Below are 19,537 nucleotides of genomic sequence, written 5' to 3' on the forward strand. Positions count from 1 at the left end.
GCAACTTACAAAAGGAAACATTCAACCAGGCTTACCACTTCAGAGAGTTAGAGCCTATGATGGCTCAGAGCAAAGGCATTGTGAGGGGAAACAACTGGAGAGTTCACATCTTCATGTGAGATGGAGGCATCGAGGCACAGGGGATGGTGCCACCCTTTTGAAAGCTCAAAGCCCATCCATGGTGACATACCTCCAATACCTCCTCCGACAAGACCACACCTCCTAATCCTTCTTAAACAGTTGTACCCACTGGGAACCAAGTATTCAAACATATAAGCCTCTGAGGTTCATTCTTCTTCCAAACACTACAGCTTATGAAAACTCCCTTCTTTCCTACTCTCTGCAACTATAATCATTAACGTCCACATTTCTGCCCATTTTGTATCTTCCATTGTCTGTGAGCATATTCTTTAAGAATTACAGTATTACAGCTGGAGAGATGGCTCAGAGGTTAAAAAACTCATGCAGCTTTTGCAGGGGACCAGTTTCGTTCCCATCACTTGCATTGAGTGACTCACAACCACCTTTAACTCTCACTCCATGGAATCCTCTGCCCACTGCTGGATTTGGTGAGAACCTGCACTTTTGTGTTCCCCATGTAAACACAAATTTTAGAAATAAAAATATATGTTTTTAAAATGTAAGTGCAGAATCAATGATAATAGCTTCTGTTTTAACCACTTCTGATAATTGTTTGTAGAAGTATTCAAAATATTCCCTGTTGCCGAGTTTATGTATCAGAAAATACAATGTTCATGTTTATTTGATGTGTTTGCTTGTCTGCTCTGTATTTAGGCTGTGTGCAACCTAAAACGTTGAATAAATTAACTGCAAGGAGCACAAGAGTGTTACATCAAGTTGCATTTTTAGTTCATTAACTTGTAGCGGTATGTGAATGTGGACATAAGAGGAGACCTAGGATGTCTCAGAAATAGGGAGTTGGCAGGAAAGGACTGGGTGCTAAAGAATGAGAAAGGAGTGGGGAGATGGGGAAACCAGTTCACAACATAGCTATGGTGTAGAAACTAGGGATCTCATCAACCTTGTGCCAAAAACATAAGGAATAAAGTAGAAGTAGGGAAACACTTGTAAGAAAATAATCATCACTGGGAGGAAGAGGAATTGCCAATTCAGCTCTGGGCCAACTGTAATCAGCAGAAAACATTGCCTGTGTGCCTAAAGTCATATGGTGTCTGAATTTCTTTAAATTACTAATATTCTAATCTGGCCATCATTGGGTTGCAAATGTACTTTTGTGTCTTATTTACTTAGAAAACACAAAGTAGGTAGAGTGTTATTTCAAAGAGTAAATTGAAGCACCTCTGAAACTCTGTACATGTGTTAGAAATAGAAGTTGATTTTCTGTGTCAAAATGACCCTCCCGAATCTGGCTTGACAAAAAAGAATAGTTTGCATTTTCTCAGATTTATTTTCCAACTGAAAAGTATACTTTCTTATCATTGGTGATTTTAGAATATATTTTTTCTGCATAGTATATTATAGGCTAATTAACAAAAGCCATGTTTTACAAGCTCATCACTACATTTTTCTTTATTTTCGATTCATTTATAAAGAAAACATACTTTTGGCTTTAATCATGTGTTAAAAAGGCAATAGCCAGTAGAAAAAAAACCTTCTGGTTTACATTTTGAATTATTAAAAACTATAATTTTATTATGCGAAAAGATTCTACTTCCTTCTTGCTAAATTCTCAGCATTTAATAATTGGCTTGCTATTTTTGTTTAACATAAGGCATGCATTTTTTAATGCGTTTAAATCTCTAGATTTTTTCCTATGGCTTAGTAATGAGAAGTCTTACAATCGTTGTTGTAGTTTTCCTAATACTATAAAGCATATATCACATTTTCCACCAGGAATTGCTTTTGTTTATGAACAAATGGTTCATGACATTGCCTAAGCAAATATGGGAAAATTAAAATTTTGCATTTCTTTACAAAATAATAAGCATTTGGAACTTTGAACTCAATGAAGGCATATTATCAAATATGAGCCTGACAACATACAAAGCCAGATAGGTGAACAGATGAACAAGACCCAGTGGTTTTCCTTCTCATCCATAGAGTGAATCTGGGAACCCTAAAACAAATGTGATTCTAGATCTTGAAGAAATCACTATTTTATAATTACTTATCAGTTTTTTACAAATCAAATTACTTAGGAGACTCTGAGACTATGTGTCTACCTATTAATATAAAGTTATTTCCCCAGGTGCTTGTCAGGGAAAAAGAATGCCCCATAGCAGATATTTACATTCTTTGACAAAAAGCTGAGAGCAACTTAATCAATAAGACTTTAAAATACATCTTGTCTTAGAAATTACAAGTCCATTAAGCTTGATGTTGCCATGAAATTGTCTTTACCAGATTTACTAATTGATGCACACATGAGCATCCTTATTTTTACAAAGATAAAACAAATATGGATTATTGTTTTGCATGCAGAAAGCATGCCATGTGCTATAGACTATACAGCACACAGTGAATCAAATAATTCCTGTGTTTAAATGTTTTTTTTCCCAATCCATTATTGACCACTACTTATCCTACATATCCTACAATATAAACTTTTAAAAGAGCATGTTTAAATAGTCATCAGTATTCTGGTAAGGTGTGTTAGACATGAAACTAATATTTATTTATAAATCAGTTTGGAGACAGCAACAAATTCACTTTTCTTCTTTTCCTCTTTTGTTTCCTTAAGTGCTTCTGTAATTGGTGTGTGCTTGATGTGTTTGTCCTTGAAAACATTTGATCTCCTCAAATTCACACTTTGCTTCAGAGAGAAAGACACTCAACAAAAACACTAGATCCATAGTCATCACTGTAGGTACTCAAGGCTGACTCGTCCTTGGTTCTCCCATACTTCACCCTCCAAAGCTGTTTTTTTTTTCTAATAGTCCAGTCAGACAGTCAGATAAAGGCTTAATTTTACTTCCTAATGATATACCTTGCCCCTGATTTAAGGTTCTTTGAATCAGGAGGTTATTAAAGGACATTTGCTATCCATACTCATTAGTACATTAGTAGAGATTCAGCAACATCTAAAATCCATTTTTGCTCCAACACCCCCAGCTACAAGTCTGGTCAAGCCCACTAATTTCTTTTCAGATATTATACAAATTTCTCATAATGTCTTTCTTGCTTCAGTTTCTTAATGCAAAGTAATACTTTACCAATGTAAAGTGGAACGCATCTACCCAAAACTCCTACAGCCAAAATCACACACACACACACACACACACACACACACACACACACACACACACACACACACAAAATTCTCTAAGGTTAAGTAGCAAGGTAACAAGGAGGGCTTAAGGGAACTTCCTGAGAAGAGAAAATAGACTAGATAGACTAGATTTTGCCAGTGGACTGTGGACTCACGGCAGTAGGTGGGGATGGAAACAGAAGAGATCAGCTGTGATAAGGAAAGACAGAAAGAGGAAGGGAAAAATACTGAAAGAAACAACTGGGATTTAGAGCACTTAGTAGACAAGTTAGAAACCCAGTGCGTTGAAAACACTATGGAATCTATGAGAATAACCTTAGTGAATACTCCTAGTTAAGGGAGATAGGAGCCAGAGCCAGCCATCTTCTGTAAATTGGCAAGGCCTCAAGTAGAGGGTTTGGGACACCATCCCAGCCACAAAGCCATTGTACGGTTTGTCCTGCCTGCAAAGTGTTCTACTACTAGAACCTAGCCGAGTCCTCAGCAAAGAGACCAGAGAGACTTCATCCAGAAACTGATGAGAGCAGACGCGGAGCCCCCACAGCCAAACTTAGGTAGAGCTCAGGAAGTCTTGCAGAAGAGGGAGGGACAAAGATCAGAGGAACCAGAAGGATCAGGGACACCATGAGAACACATCCTACAGAATCAACTGACCAGGACTCATGAGGACCTGCAGAGATCAGGAGTCTGTAGGGATCTCACCTAGGTTCTCTTCAAGTATGTCATGACTGAGTAGCTTGGTGTTCTTGTAAGATTCCTAACAGTGGGAGTGGGGGTGTCTGATTCCTTTGCCTGCCTGTGGGACCCTTTTCTTCCTACTGGGTTGCCTCATCCAGCTTTGGTGTGATGGTATGTGCCTGATCTTATTGTAGCTTGTTGTGCCATGCTTGCTTGATGTCCCTGAGAGACCTGCTCTTTTCTGAGGGAAGCTAGACCAGGAAACAGGGAAGGGTGGGTCGATCATAGGGAGAGGAGAAGTAGAGGAACAGAGGCTGGGGGTGAGAAGGGGAGGGAAAACTGCAGTCAGGATGTAATATGAGAGACTTTTAAAAATTATTATTATTATTATTATTATTATTATTATTATTATTATTATTATTATTTGGTTTTTCGAGACAGGGTTTCTCTGTGTAGCTTTGAGCCTATTGGAGACCAGGCTACCCTTGAACTCACAGAGATCAGCCTGCCTCTGCTTCCTGAGTGCTGGGATTAAAGGCGTGAGCCACCAATGCCCAGCTTAAAATTATTTTTAATTACTCATATTTACATATCCCAATGATGCAAAAGTGGCATTTATACCTTGGTAGTACCTGCATCTGTCTAACTGGACTTAAAATCCATTCAATACTCTAGAACTTATGCCTTGGACTACAAACCTAATGAATTCCTTGTGGCTATAAATGTCATAGACCCTAGAGGAAAGTCTAGTACTGCCATTTTCCTGAGTCAACATACCTTCTAAGTATCCCAAACACTTATCCTTATACCTACAGATAAGTGTGAAAGTCACCCTTCATCAAAGAAGCTTCATTTGTGAGCATATGGAAGGTACTACAGAAATAAAAAATGGTCATCATGTAGAGAAAAAGTTACAGTGAGGTGCACAGTACCCAGCACCTTCACCCAGTAGTCAAGAAATATTAAGTAAGAAAGGGCAGATGTAAGAGCCAGAGGATGAGCTAAGGTGAAGCCCCAAGATGAACTGCAGGCAATCAATGGATGCTGAAGCAGGATCAGTTTTCTTCAGGGACAAGATGCCTGATAGGTTCTGCAACTTCAATTGGTCAACCCTAAATACATGTGTAAAAGCAACACTAAATGGACAAGGCCATATTTATATGCATATATGTGCACATGTTTGTGAGTGACAACAATAATTATAGAAGCCTAAAAGGAATTTTGGAGCAGAAGGGAATTGGAGGGGTTAGCCAAGAGTTGGAAAATGTAAATACATAGTATTCATGTATGCAATTCTTTTAAAAAATAAAGTATTTTAAAAAAACAAAAAAGGTCCTTGTCAATAATAGAGGCTTTCTTTTTGCTTGACAAATAATGAAAAAAAAAAAAACTACTTCCTGCGTATTCTGTATCCCCCATGACCTCTTATAAAACAGAAGCAATTTATTCAGTAATATACTGCGTGTTCCACTACTACTGTGTTTGCAGGTCTGTCACAAATCTGTAGCTTGCTGCGCTCACTCCCTCAGAATTAATGAATGTACAAATATAATCATTCATTCGACTACATTCAGTAACTACCCTTCTGGCCTCAAATCTGCAGACTGGTAAGTTAATACAGAAGTGTGATGAGATACCAATTTTAAATGATAGAAGTGAAAACAAATTAGAGCTGACTTCCTGCTGCTTGGGCATTTTCAGGAGTTATTTATAAGGAAGCAAATAGCTATCAGTTCTCTTGTATTATGTTTCCTTGTTAATAGAATGATTCAACTGTGAGTAATAAACATATTCCAAGGGTCAATGTTTCATTAGAGTAAAACATAGCACCAGTGTCAACTCATGCTCAGTCTAGAAAATAAGACCATTAAACCCCACTTCCCTAGCATCTGTATCCAGCAGATGATCCATGCATATTCCCCAATATGTTTATCATTAGTATTTCTATTTATTGATATATCTTCCTGAGGAAAAAAACCCTAATTACTTTAGATTCTGAAATCATCTTGCCATGTTTCAGTGTACACTATCTTGGGCAGATAGCATATTTATCTCTTACCTACTTTGCTAAGTATTGGTGATTATTTTAAATCCTCAGGTGATTCACCAAAGCAAAGTGATGATGTATAACAATTCCTGACTTTTAAATATTAACAATAGTAATGAAAAATATTGTAGACTATTTTAGCACATATGCCGAAATTCCCTGAATTAATTCTATCTTTACAGATTATCCAAATTTCCCAAAATACACAGCTTTTCATTACTCAATCTTATTTTCCTAAATACATTATACAGACTGCAAAATACACCCACCTTTCTGATTTGAGTAACCAAATCAAAATGAAACTATATTTGTCATGATAACATAATTAGTGAATGTCAAGCAAGTAGTTTCATTAAATTGAATCACTAAAATAACACAAAGTTGAGAAAGTATTTCTGGAAAGTTTGTAGAGATATATTAAATGAGGCATGCAATTCTATTACACTGCCATACCTATTTCCTGACGCTCCCTGTAGGAATCAGTCTCATTTGCTCACTCAAGGGCTCTCCCCAAATTCAAGCTATGAGATAAGTAGTTTGGAACTAAAAATAGAGCAACAAAGGAAATCACCTAGATCCCCAGGACCTGTAAAATAGAGACCTTAGGGGTATTTTCAGTTTAATAAGTATCTAGCCTTTCCCAGGCTCCTAACTCTTCAGATGGTATACCACTGGTGTTATATTGAAAAGGAAAAGTTAAACAGACACCTAGACAAATGTAATCTGGTTAACTGGCCAATAAAGTCAGAGATCATTTTTCTAGTTTGAAAATTGTCTTCCTAAGTGCTTAAATAATCCTCATTCATTTACACAAGTGTCTGGAGATTAAACAAACCAAAGGGTCTTCAGAATTAGTTCAGTTCTTAAGGTGCTTGCTGGGCAAGAAGGGGACCTCAGTTCAAATCCCCAGAACCCAGATATAATAATAATAATAATAATAATAATAATAATAATAATAATAATAATATAGTAATAATAAAGCCAAGCACAGTGGTGCAGGTTTTAAACCTAGAGCTGGGGCTAGGCTAGCCTAACCCACGAGCACCAGGCCAATCAGAGACCTTCGAAAATAGAAATGGACAGATCATGAGCAGCAACACCAGGATTGCACTTTGCCTTCCCCATATGCTCACACAAATTAGTAATTAATCAAATAATTTTAGAAGATCAGAGAAAATCTAATCTTTATTGCAGATATTGCATGGGCCACATAATCTCAAGTATGATTTTCAAAATCTCAATTACATATCTACCCAGTATATCTAAACATGCCTCAAAAATCTGGTACTAGGGAAAAATCCAGGGATTCACAAGGATGACCCCAACTTAGAATCTAAGCAATAGTGGAGAGGCTACCTTAAATGCCCTTCCCCTATAATGAGATTGATTACTACCTTAAATGCCATCCTAGAGGCTTCATCCAGTAGCTGATGGAAGCAGAAGCAGACATTCACAACTAAACATTGAGCAGAATTCCTGGAATCCAATTATAGAGAGGGAGGAGTGATGAGCAAAGGGGTCAAGATCAGGCTGAGGAAACTCACAGAAACAGCTGACCTGAGCAAGTGGGAGCACAAGGTCTGACAGCAGGGTAAACAACATAGGACCAAACCAGAGCCCCTGAATGTGGGTGTCAGTTGGGAGGCCATGGCAGTCTATGGGGCCTCTGGCATTGGAACCAGTATTTATCCCTAGTACACAAATGAACTTTGGGAGCCCATTCCCTATTGAGGGATAGTCTTTCAGTCTAGAAACACTGGGGAAGGCCTAGGCCCTGCCCCAAATCATGTGACAGAATTTGATGATCCCCCATTGGAGGCCTCACCCTCTCCAGGGAGTGGATGGGGGGGTGAGGTGGTGGGGGGCATGGAAGGACAGAAGAGAGAGGAAACTGGCAGGGAACCAAGGGGGAAAAAGATGGCTTGAAAAAAATCTCTTGAATATCCATATTCTGGATATTTCCTCAAATAGTAAATCACAGCATAGAAACTTCCAGAGAGCACATCCCTTGACCATGGGAAGTGCTAAAGGGAGAGTTATACCGGGAACTAGAACCAGAAAAGTCTGGTACAAGGAGTCATGAGCTCAGCACTCTGCATCCTGAGTTACTCAGAACACACAGGTGGACCAGGGTTGCTCAGAATTAGAATTGTAGAAGGAAGAGAATAAGGTACATCGAGACACACAGTGGGAAGATGAGTGTGACTGAGGAAGAGGGAGCCACAGGTTGCCTCTCGTAGGTTTTCAGTGTCATCTTTTCTCTTCTTCCTCCTCTTCCTTCTTTCCTTCCTCCACTTCCCCCTTCACCTTCTTCTTCTCTTACTTTTTCCCTCACTTCTTTGTCTTTTTAATACTCTTGAGACAGGGTATTGTATTTACCATGAACTTGGTTTTTGTTGTTTTCTGTTTGATTTTTGCTAGGTTAACCATCCAGCAAGCCCCAGCAATATATCCATTGGTTAAAAGGCAAATACAGCCAGTCCTGACTTTTACGCATGTTCTGGGATCCAGTCTTAGGTCCTTGTGTTCTTGCAGTAAGCACTGTTAGCCACTGAGCTATCTCCCTATCCCTGAGTGTACACTTTTCTACCAGTTATCATCCAAGGCAAATCACTAAATCAACATCATCCCTCCCTATATTCTAAGCATCTGTCCAGCTACCCAAAGATATGTGTAGTCCTCATCTCTCCTCAAGGAAAATTCTCTTTGCAACAGAGACCATTACAGATGGACACCATTACAGAAAACCCCAACCAATCAAAATGCAGGGTTGCGGAGCCCAGTTCCAACCAGTATATCTATAATACATTTCCTGCACCTAAGGCTGAAGGACCATTGCAGAAAAGATGACAGAAAGATTTTAAGAACCAGAAGGTCAGTGAGTTTTATGTGATATTGTGCCTCCTGGAAATGCCAGAAGCTATAACCAGAAAGTCTCACCAGTATTACTGCCTAAACATGAGCTGAGCAAGGACTATCTATAGGAATGCTAATGTGAACGGACAACACTCAAGAGACTACAACCTTGTATAAAACCCAAGGTAACTAGGATATTCTGAGAGCTGAAGAAATAGTCTTACCCAGGGAAAAGTACATCAATTGGTTATGCAGCACCAAATGGTCATCCCTGAAAATATGTACATATAAGTAGCATTATATGGTCTAGCAGGTTATATATCAACAATTTTTGAAAACAGAAGCCATGAATCTGAATGAGAATAATGAATGATGCATATATGGGAGGAATATGAGGGGAAATATATAATGGCAGTATAATATAAAATATTAAAAGGAAAGACCAAAACAGACAAGGAAAATAGCTTATAGTAAGAGCTATGTATTGCTCCTATGAAGCAATAACATAACAAGGAAAATGATAGGTGTTCTGCAGTACCCTTGTTGTAAGAAATCTCTAGTGGTTTTTGTAGGAAACAGTTCATATATAAACCATTAACTTTCAACCTTAAAAATACTTAGTCCTCATGCAAAGTACTGCACATGTCAATAGAAGGTGCAGCCTACAGACAAGAATAAGCTAAACTCTTAGGTTGTGAAATGTCAGATGGTAGGAGGGCATAGTCAGAATTTTAAATGATTACCTGGTAGCAGAGAAATGTTAAGTCAGTCACAGTACTAATAAAGCATTCATTTATTTGGATAAATAACCAAAAATAGCACATTTTGCTTATAAATACTATTTCTTTTAAGCCTATGAAATGCTTAAGTTAATGACTTTGTAATGCCAAACCACCTCCAAAGTAAAGGGGAAAAAATCTACCTAAATCAAAAAGATATTTAGGATTTATTATGTGCCTAGAGCACCAAATCTTCTACCTCAAAAAGTTGTGACATTTGAAGCTTTGGTTCCAGGAAATTACCATTAACAGTTCAGACTATCCTATCTTTATTTAATTATAGGAATCAAGTTTTTAAAAAGACCATGACTGTCCTTTTGACCTGCGTTTCATTACACCAATCCAATTCTGAACTAATTGAATTTCTTTTTTCAATGTTCTTAATTTGTGAAATTGAAGACAATTCATGAGCCACAAAAATCCCCTCATTGCTGAAAAGCAGTGACCTTATATATTACTTCTGAATTACTTCTAACTACTTCTTTTCTGCCACAAAGACAAGTCAGACAGCTTCACCTGCTACAACTTAATGATATCTAGGAATAAATCTGGAGACTTTATGGAGAAGTACTCTCTGATCTATTGTATTTATTTCCAACAGTATTCATAACATCATTTGTAGTATCCTCTCTTAATTAGAGACACTTAATGATTAACCCTGGCCAATTTGCATCCAATTACAATCATTGAAAAAATTACAGTTGGATGAGAGGCTGAGTAAAAAGATTTGTTCAGCAATGGGTGATATCGTGAGTAACTGTAAAGATGAAATACTGGGTAGTTCCAAAATCAGTCAGAGGTAACGGTCCTGGATGGAACTGCATTATAGATAGTATAATAGCTGGCCTCGAAAATACAAAGTGATAAGCTCATTATAGTTGTGGTCCTGCATCTCTCTAGTGTAATTGCTTGTCCATTATCTTTGTATAAATATCCTACTCAAGGGTTTTCATGTTTTGAAATTACTATATGTGCTCTATACTCTTAATTTGTGAGAATTTATCACATGTTCTAGATACAAGTCACTAATGGCAAATGTTTCCTGCTATTTTTCCAGTTCAAATTCAAATTCTGGATACTGGCCTTTGAAGAACAAACATAGGATTTTCAGAATGTTTCTGTGTTGGGTCTCCTGTTATTAAAAAGATATGTCTTAGACCAATGGTTCTCAATCTGTGGGTCTCCACTCCTTTGGGGGTCACATATCAGATATTTTATTGTGTTTTATAATAGTGGCAAAATTACAGTTATAAGGAGCAATGAAATAATTGTATGATTGTGGGTCACCACAACTTGAGGAACTATATTAAAGAGTCACAGAATTAGGAAGGTTGAGAACCACTGACTTAGACAACTCGTGTTTCCTTTGAATAATTTTCTAAGTTTTTCTCTGATGGGCAGTTTATTGTTGATCTTTTTATTAAATCCTCAAATGGACTTGTTATTGTTTATATTTACTTTAAATACCTGAGTTGCATTGCTTGCTATCCAAGTGCAACTGTCATTTCTTAGCATTTATTTTTGAGGTCCACAACTGCCATCTTCAGCTTGTATACTTTCTTAACCATTTTCTAAAACTCTCTTCATAGCGATTATTCCTCATTAACTGTTTTAGTAAAAATTCATAGGATTTGAAGTTGTCTATTTCTCTGCTGCCAAATGATATTGAAGAGAATGAAGTGAGACACCCACACATAGTTACCGAAATGAAGTCAATCCTGCATCAAATGAAAAAGATCAATCCCCAGAAGCTGGAAAGCCACAGAAAGCTGAGAACAATCAACTAGCATCTTGGCTTTTGCTCCCTCAGGGAATAAAAGTTATCAAATTAGTCTTCATGAAAGACCAACTTCATAAAAGTTAAATGAAGAAAATGGTAGCTTGAAATTCACAGAGAGCAGCTTGCCTCTGCCTCCAGAGAGCTGAGATTAAAGGCAAACAACACTGGGTCTAAAGACTTTAATGTGAAACTTCCAGAAGAAAACATACACACAGTACCCAACAAGATATAGATCTTGAAAAAGCACTTTCTGAATAGGATTTCATTTACCCAGGAATTGGATCCAGCAAGTGACAAATGGATCTTCACAAGAAAACCATCTAAAAACCTTCTGTAGAGCTAGGGAAACATTTGAGTGAAGAGGAAGCTCTCAGAGGAGAGAATCTTTCCCAGCTGTGCATCTGATAGAAGATTAATATCCAGAACATATAGAGAACTCAAAATAAAAACATATTCAAGAAAATATAAAACCCATTCAAAAAGTGGGCTAGGGATCTTGTGGTGGTAGCTTGGATGTTTAAATAGTTGGTCATACTTGGTCCCAATTGGTGGCACTGTTTGTCTAAGTTTCTTTCCCTATAGTTGGGTTTGAGGCCTGAGATAGCCTCACTTTGCTGAATGAGAGAGGTGACTCCTTCAAGCTGTCTTCTGATCCTTCCCACCAACATGCCTCTCTCTCTCTCTCTCTCTCTCTCTCTCTCTCTCTCTCTCTCTCACATACACACACACACACACACACACACACACACACACGAGAGAGAGAGAATAATTCCTTCAAAAAAGAAAACCTCTGAAGCCTAACCTAGGCCATCTACATATGTGTGATAGTTATGTAGCTTAATCTATTTGTGGGACTCCTAGTGGCATGAGCATGGCCTGTCCCTAATGCTTTGGCCGGCTCTTAGCAATCTATTCCTCATACTGGGCTACCTCACCCAGCCTTAATACAATGGGAGGAGCTTAATCTTACCTCAACTTGATATTCCATCCTTTGTTGACACTCATGGGAGGCCTGCCCCTTTCTGAACAGAAACAGGAGGAGGGTATTGGGAGGTGAGGTGTAGGGGAAGGGGAGGGGAGGGAATGGGAGAATTGGAGGGAGGAGAGAAAATGCAATTGGGATACAAATGAATAAATTTAATTAATAATAATTAAAACAGAAATGCTAGGAAATATTAAGTAGATGTTTCATAAATGTAGGTTTTTTTCTTTTAAAATAAGTGCATTCAAGAATAACAGAAAATGATATGCCATTTTGGAAATTGAGTCACTTTCAGAAAATGAGTTGAATTTTCTATGCTGGAAGAACAAAGATGTCACCCTAAACACTACCAAAATATTTAGTCAAGCCTATGAGTAAGCAGTAATTAGTACCAAGTACCTCTAAAGTCTACCACTACTTACAAAACTGGCCTTGTACAGAAGATCTTCCCAAATCCCAGTAGAAGTATTGTTAATGTTTTAAAATATTTGTAAGTTTAGTCTTCAAATTAAAAGTCTAAGAAACAAAAGGTTGGAAAGCTACAGATAATTAAACTATGTTAATTTATCAGGAACCAAACATGATAGATTTAATAACAATACACTAGTTGGTCTTCCCTTACCAAATAAACACAACACAAGGTTTGAGTTATTTACATAAAAAGATGATTAGGTTTTATTGTGATTAGTAAGTCAATTAATATACTTTTAGTAATAATGTGTAAGTAAACTAACAGAGTTTAAAAGTATCCCCTTATGAAACTTGGTAAAATAAGAACAAAATGAAAAAATACAATGATATACTGTAGCAATAAAATTTTAATGGCAACATAAAATGATACTTATGAAAATGCATTATAAATCGTTAAGCAGAATATAATTACACCAATTAGAGAAGACTGGAATATTATTTAAATGAATCCTCACAAGGACACTTTAATACCAAGTGTGCAAAATTAAAGTGAAGGAAAAGTTTAAAATGATCAGATAGGGTCTTCAATTAATCTGGAAAAATGCACACCCTAAACTGTCCTCTATTCTCATTTTACAAAGTATACTAAGAAAAAGAAAAGTATGAAGTGGTAAAGGAGCCTAAAGTGTAAATCTCCTATTAATTTTTCAATGATCAAGAAGAAAAGCCTCACTTCTTATCTACAACACATACAAAATCAGATACAGGGGCCACCAGAATCCCAATATGGACTCCCAAAGCCCCTTCACTTCAACAAGGTACTTTATATAGACCTCTAAAATTAAACACGCCTTTGTGGAGGCAAGCATGATGTTAAATTCCCCCCCCCCGGCCCATAACTACCTTTTAAAGAGACTCTTCTGTTCTTTAAGCTGTTTTTCTGCAACACACAGTAAATGGGAAGAAACTGAGACAAAGCGGGTGGGTTGGGGGTGGCTTAAGCAATGTCAGACAGTGAGATGACAAGCTGGAATTAAAACTGATGGAGTTTGACCCTAAATATTTACTAGCAACTACTGAACTGTACAGCACATGAATAGAAAACCTGTGCTACATTTAAAATTTGTGGTTGAGATTTTTTTCACATTAAATGTTTACAATAGAGCAACAAGGCAGAGAGAAGGGAGTTTGCTAGGAGGGAACGCTGTCAAGGATGTATTCTAGCAGCAGTGTGAAGAAACAATTTGATGCCAAAATGTTCCTCAACTGACAGATGAAAAATAGTTATTTCTGGAGACTTCTTCAGTTTTCTGTTATTTTCTTATTTTGTTGCTGTCAAAAGCTGTAGATTTTAATAACACAAATACCAATATAATAGAAAAAACAAAAACAGACAAAGACCAATGGATTTTCAAAACCAGCATGTGTATCATTAATACTTATTTTTTGGTGTTTTTATGTATTTCAACATTAAAATTATGGTTATAGCAATAATATTAGCACCATGGCAATTTTAATACTGTTTAATTAGATGATAATTTATACTAGAGTGAAATTTGAATAGTTTTCTTAAAAGATGCTTCAAATATTTTCTTAAATTGTATTTATAATAAAATTCCAAATACAAATTGTATGTCTCACTGCTCTATATTTTCTTAATTTTTTATCTTAATTAAAATATCATTACACCAGTCACACCTTTTCTTTCTTTCCTCCAACTCCCATGTCCTGTCTCTCAAAGTCACCCATGTCTTCCTGCCTTATGCCCTCCAATTCATGACCTCTTTTCTTTGATTATTATCATTAAATACAGACATGAGAGCACAGGCATGCACACGCGAGTGCACACACACACACACACACAAACATACACACACACACACACACACACAAAGTCAACTTGCTGAGTACTTTTAGTGTTGTTTCTACGCATATGATATTTCAGGGTTATCTCTAAGTATTGGCTAATCAGGTAGAATACTCATCCCTGGAGAAAACTAACTCTCCTCCTCTAAGCAGGCATTATTTGCCTACTGTTCTTTGTCCAGGAGAGGAGACCTTTTAGATTCCTTGCTTCCATGTTAGTATGTCTATTAGCATTATTGCCATTGTTTGAATCTTTATAGACAGCCATACATTTACCCACCATTTCTAGGAAATACAATCGCAAGTAAACTTCTGATTCTCTGGCTTTCACTATCTTTCTGCCCCCTCTCCCTTAATGCTTCCTGAGCCTCATGTACAGGGGTTGTGTTGTAGTTTTAGCCACTGGAAATCCCACAAAATGTTTTTCTCTGTGTTTTGACGAGTATAGTTTACTGTAGTAGTGGTCTCCAGCTGTTGCAAATAGAAACTTCGTGGGTGAGAAATGAGAGCTGTATTTACATGAAAACATAAATATTTACAATACAGTTAGTAATTATGTTGATCTGGTAATATGGTAGTTGTAGGCTCTTCTCTAAGATCCATGACTCCACCAGCCTTAGGTACTTGGGTGGGTTTCTGCTACCAGGAGAAATTTCTCTCCTGTTGAACAGGTCATGAATCCAATCAGAAAGCTATTGGTTACCATCAAGATTGGCATGCCACTGCTGGACCTTTAGAGATAGCTTGCCATGCTGGGCATTGTTGTGTTTCACAAGCATCACAGTTGGGTATAACTATTAATTGCTTTCCCATTGGCAGTTGGCACAGCAGCTGGTACAATGAAAGCTAGTCCTTGCGGAGGAAACTTTCAAGTCTCATCCTTCTGAGTTCTGTGTCCTGAAAATATGGTATCATCCCAGTGTTCAAAGTTTTACTTAAAATATTCATCCAAGATATTTGGATTATATTTTCCCTCCACTGCCTCCTTCCAGATGCTATCCACCTCTAATACCCACCCAACTTCATGTTCTCTTTCCATGTGTGTCTCTCTTTATCTCTGTCTATTTATCTCTCTGTCTCTCTCTAAAGAATGTATTTTTTCCACATATGTTGTATAACAGAACTCATAAGAAATACTAGGGATTAATAGTAAACAATAGTCATTTATGAAATATAAGTGAATCTCTTATGATATTTCAAAAAGAGAAAATAAGTTAGTTGGTGTGCCAAAAGCAGAACTCACCAGATACATTAAGAACAAATGTCATGCTAGTAATGTATAAACCATGCTAAAGGGATAAGGAATAGTTCATCCCATATGAAATATCAGGAGGCTACATATAAACAAAAAGGGATGAAGAAAAGAGTCTATGATCACATCATCTTAAGGCTGTGATCTGTTTGCTGTGAACAAGTATACATAGTTGGTGCCTAACAAGAAACTATTCTAGTTACATGGACACTCTACTCCATTCCTATAATAAAAGTCATGACTCTTCAGAAGATTAACAAAGGAAGTGTTGTAAATATTCATGCTTCTGCAAATGTGTGTTACTGATATTTCCTTGCCACACCCTCTGCACTAGTTCTGCTACTCACATTATTATCAAGAAGGGCTGACAAGGCAAAGAAAGGAAAGAGAAGACAAAAGCACATCATTCTCTAAGATTCTACTGGCTGTACACTATCCTATATGTTAACTTACCCTGTTTCCTTCCAACAAATTTCTGTTTTCTTCTCTTTTCCTTTCCATAAGATTATAAGAGTATAAAAACAAAATTTAAAAGAGAAAAATGAAAAACTTAAAAAATCATCATGGAAGCTGCAATGTGACACAGTGAGTTACACAGCCCTTTGTCCATATATCTTTACTTGCAAGTGTTTGTTGAAAAGAGTTGTTGGTCTGTTTCAAGGCCTTTGTTACACTGTTGATTCTGAGCCCTCATTAGGACTCTTCTCGGACATTCTGTTGTTTTCCTGTGTTATGGAGATCCTGTATCTTTGAGTCATCGGGTCAGGCCCCTCCAGCAGATCATAAGTGGGGTGGATGTTAGGGTGACACAGGCCAACTCATAATCCTGGTTCTGGGCCTGGGTATCTATAAGGTTGGTCAGGCCACAAGTTCTCTCCTGTGCTTACCACTAGGGTGAACTCTCCTGGGTGGCTGTGGCAGTTCCATGGGCAGAGGGCAGATGTGAGGGGACATAGAAATGAATTGGATCAGGATGCATAATATGAAACACATATTGAATAAATAAAAATAAAAATAGTAAAAAGAGAACATAAACAATGGAGATGTGACATATTAATAAAATTTTCCAAGATAACCAAAACCAACTGAAGGATATCTGTGATAGGAGGGAGAGTGACATAGGGAGGGAGAGATGAAAGGAGAGAGGAAGGGAGGGAGAGAAAGAAAGGACGGAAAGAGAAAACTCCATCCATATGCAGATGGTCTCGGAGATTGAAAAGTCTTCTTATCTTGAGATCGTGATGAGTAGTAGCATGATTCAGTCCATGTCCAAAGCCTTGAGAACTAATGAGGCTGATAATGGGAATCCTAGTCCAAGGGTAAGGGATGACAAGTGCTACAGCAGCCCTAGCAACAGGGCAAGGAAAGGGGGGAGGGGGCAGATCTTTCTTCTTGGATGTTTTGTTTTGCAAATTAGGTGATTAGAGGATGTACAGCCACAAAATTAGGAAACCTACTTCTCTGCTCCCACTAATTAGATTGCTAATCTCAGACATACCCAGAAATAGTGTTTAATTTGGTACCTCCCCAGAACCCCAAAACAGGCACAAAATTAATTATTTAAATAAAAACATAATTCTACCAGAAGTTACAAGAGTTCAGATCTCATCAGTCAAAGGAAGAAACTAGGTAAATATATATATGTAATATATATATATATATATGCATATATATATATCATATATATATATCAAAAGCTATCAATATTGTATAAACAATATTTAGTAAAACTAATTTTATTTAGTAAAAACTAAAATGAGAACCAGGTAAACCAGGTATGTGTGGATACTTATAATCCCAGCAGTGGGGAGAGCAAGACAGGGAAATAACACATTCAAGGCTGGTTTAAGATCTACCTCAAGGATTCCTTTATGAATTAGAGGAGTAGGAGAATATCAGAAGGGTGCAAAGAGATTATCTAAAATAAAAATAGTTCATAGTTTTACATTTTATGGTTCTATGGTACTTCTAAAGCTTCTGTGCTCGTAATTATATATAGTTTAATAAATCTTTGACCAATTTTTACAAAAGTGGCAGCAAAAATTGTCATAGGAATTTTGGTTTGGTTTCTTAAAAATTCATTTCTAATAAGTGCAGCAGGCTGTTTCTCTAGGACCACCAACCAGCTCCCGAATCATGACACAGAGACATATTATTAGTTATGAATGCTCGGCCTTAGCTTATGCTCCTTTCTGGCTTGCTTTTTTTTCTTTAACTTAAATTAATCTGTTTCTCTTCATCTATGTTTTGCTCGGGGATTTTTGCCTTTCTTTTCGTATGTCCTACTCTGTGTCTGCCGGCTGGCAACTGCCTGGCTGGCCTCAGGCATCTCCCTCTCATGTTAGATCAGCTGACTAGGTATGCCTCAACTCTTATCATTTTGAACTGTAAGGAGAAATTTTACTCTTTCATTCCTGACCCTATTTCCAAATCTCACATATGGATCCTAGAGGAGAGGCTGCTATTGCAATTTTAATGAACCAGCATAATCTCTAGCTACATTCAAAATTCTTCTCTCTCTATCCACAGGTTACTGTAACTACCAACCAACATCTAAGAAGGCCCTCTTTGAGGCAGGGAGATACCATTGTAGAAATCCATATCTGGTCAAAATACAGAGAATAACAGATTGTGAGGTGCTCGGCCCCAGTGGCTACATATGTAGTACAAGTCCACCTAAGGCTCAGGGAATATCAAGTGTTACGAGAGGTTCTTTGTCTCAGCAGCCTGGTAACACTGCTGTTTCTGCGCCAAATGAACACACAGATGCTATATTAATTATAAAGTTGTTGGCCAGTGGCTTGGGCTTTTTTTATTGACTAGCTTTCTCTTAATTATTAACCCATTTCTATCAATCTATACAGCCATGAGGCTGTAGCTTATCCAGTAATTCCCCAGCATGTTGTTACTCCTCCGGCAGCATCACAACTGTCTGGGCAGGCCTCTGTGCATGGCTCTCCCAGAATTCTCTTCATCTGGTAGCTAGCCAAACAGTGTTTTATTTGTAAACCGATAAGAGAAACATATACAGAGAAAGATTGTAAGAGCCAGAAGCCTAGGAAATCTGCTGTGAGATTGTGTCTCCTAGAAACAGCAATGCATCTTCACCCATAATACCTCAAGGATATGGCTGCCTAAACAAAACTTGAACAAGAACACCAATAGACATGCGAATATAGAATTGAAAACTCTCAAATGGCCAAAGATTAAATAAAGAACTACTGATGGATGGTGAAAGTGAGAGAATGGCCTTCTGCCAGGGAAGAGTTCATAATTGATCAACTAATAGCAAGTGGCCAACCCTGAAATCAGGTACATGCGAGTGTGTGTGTGTGTGTGTGTGTGTGTGTGTGTGTGTGTGTGTGTTGTATACAACTGTGTAAAACAATGAAAAATAAATAATAGGTGGCCAAGAACTTGTGAGAGAGCTGGGGGAGGCATGGAAGACATTGGAGGAAGAAAAGGAAATGAAGTGAAATTGTGTAATTATAATTTAAGTTTTAAAAAAAAAACGCACAAACCACCACCCAATGTTTGATTTCTGATTACTAAATTAGCCAAGTTGAAATGTAAAGATTCTCAGTATTTATTTCCTGTAGATAATCTTTTACAAATTATGTGCATGGAATTGTAAAC

This window comes from Cricetulus griseus (assembly GCF_003668045.3).
Source record: "Cricetulus griseus strain 17A/GY chromosome 1 unlocalized genomic scaffold, alternate assembly CriGri-PICRH-1.0 chr1_0, whole genome shotgun sequence".
Taxonomy (NCBI): Eukaryota; Metazoa; Chordata; class Mammalia; order Rodentia; family Cricetidae; genus Cricetulus; species Cricetulus griseus.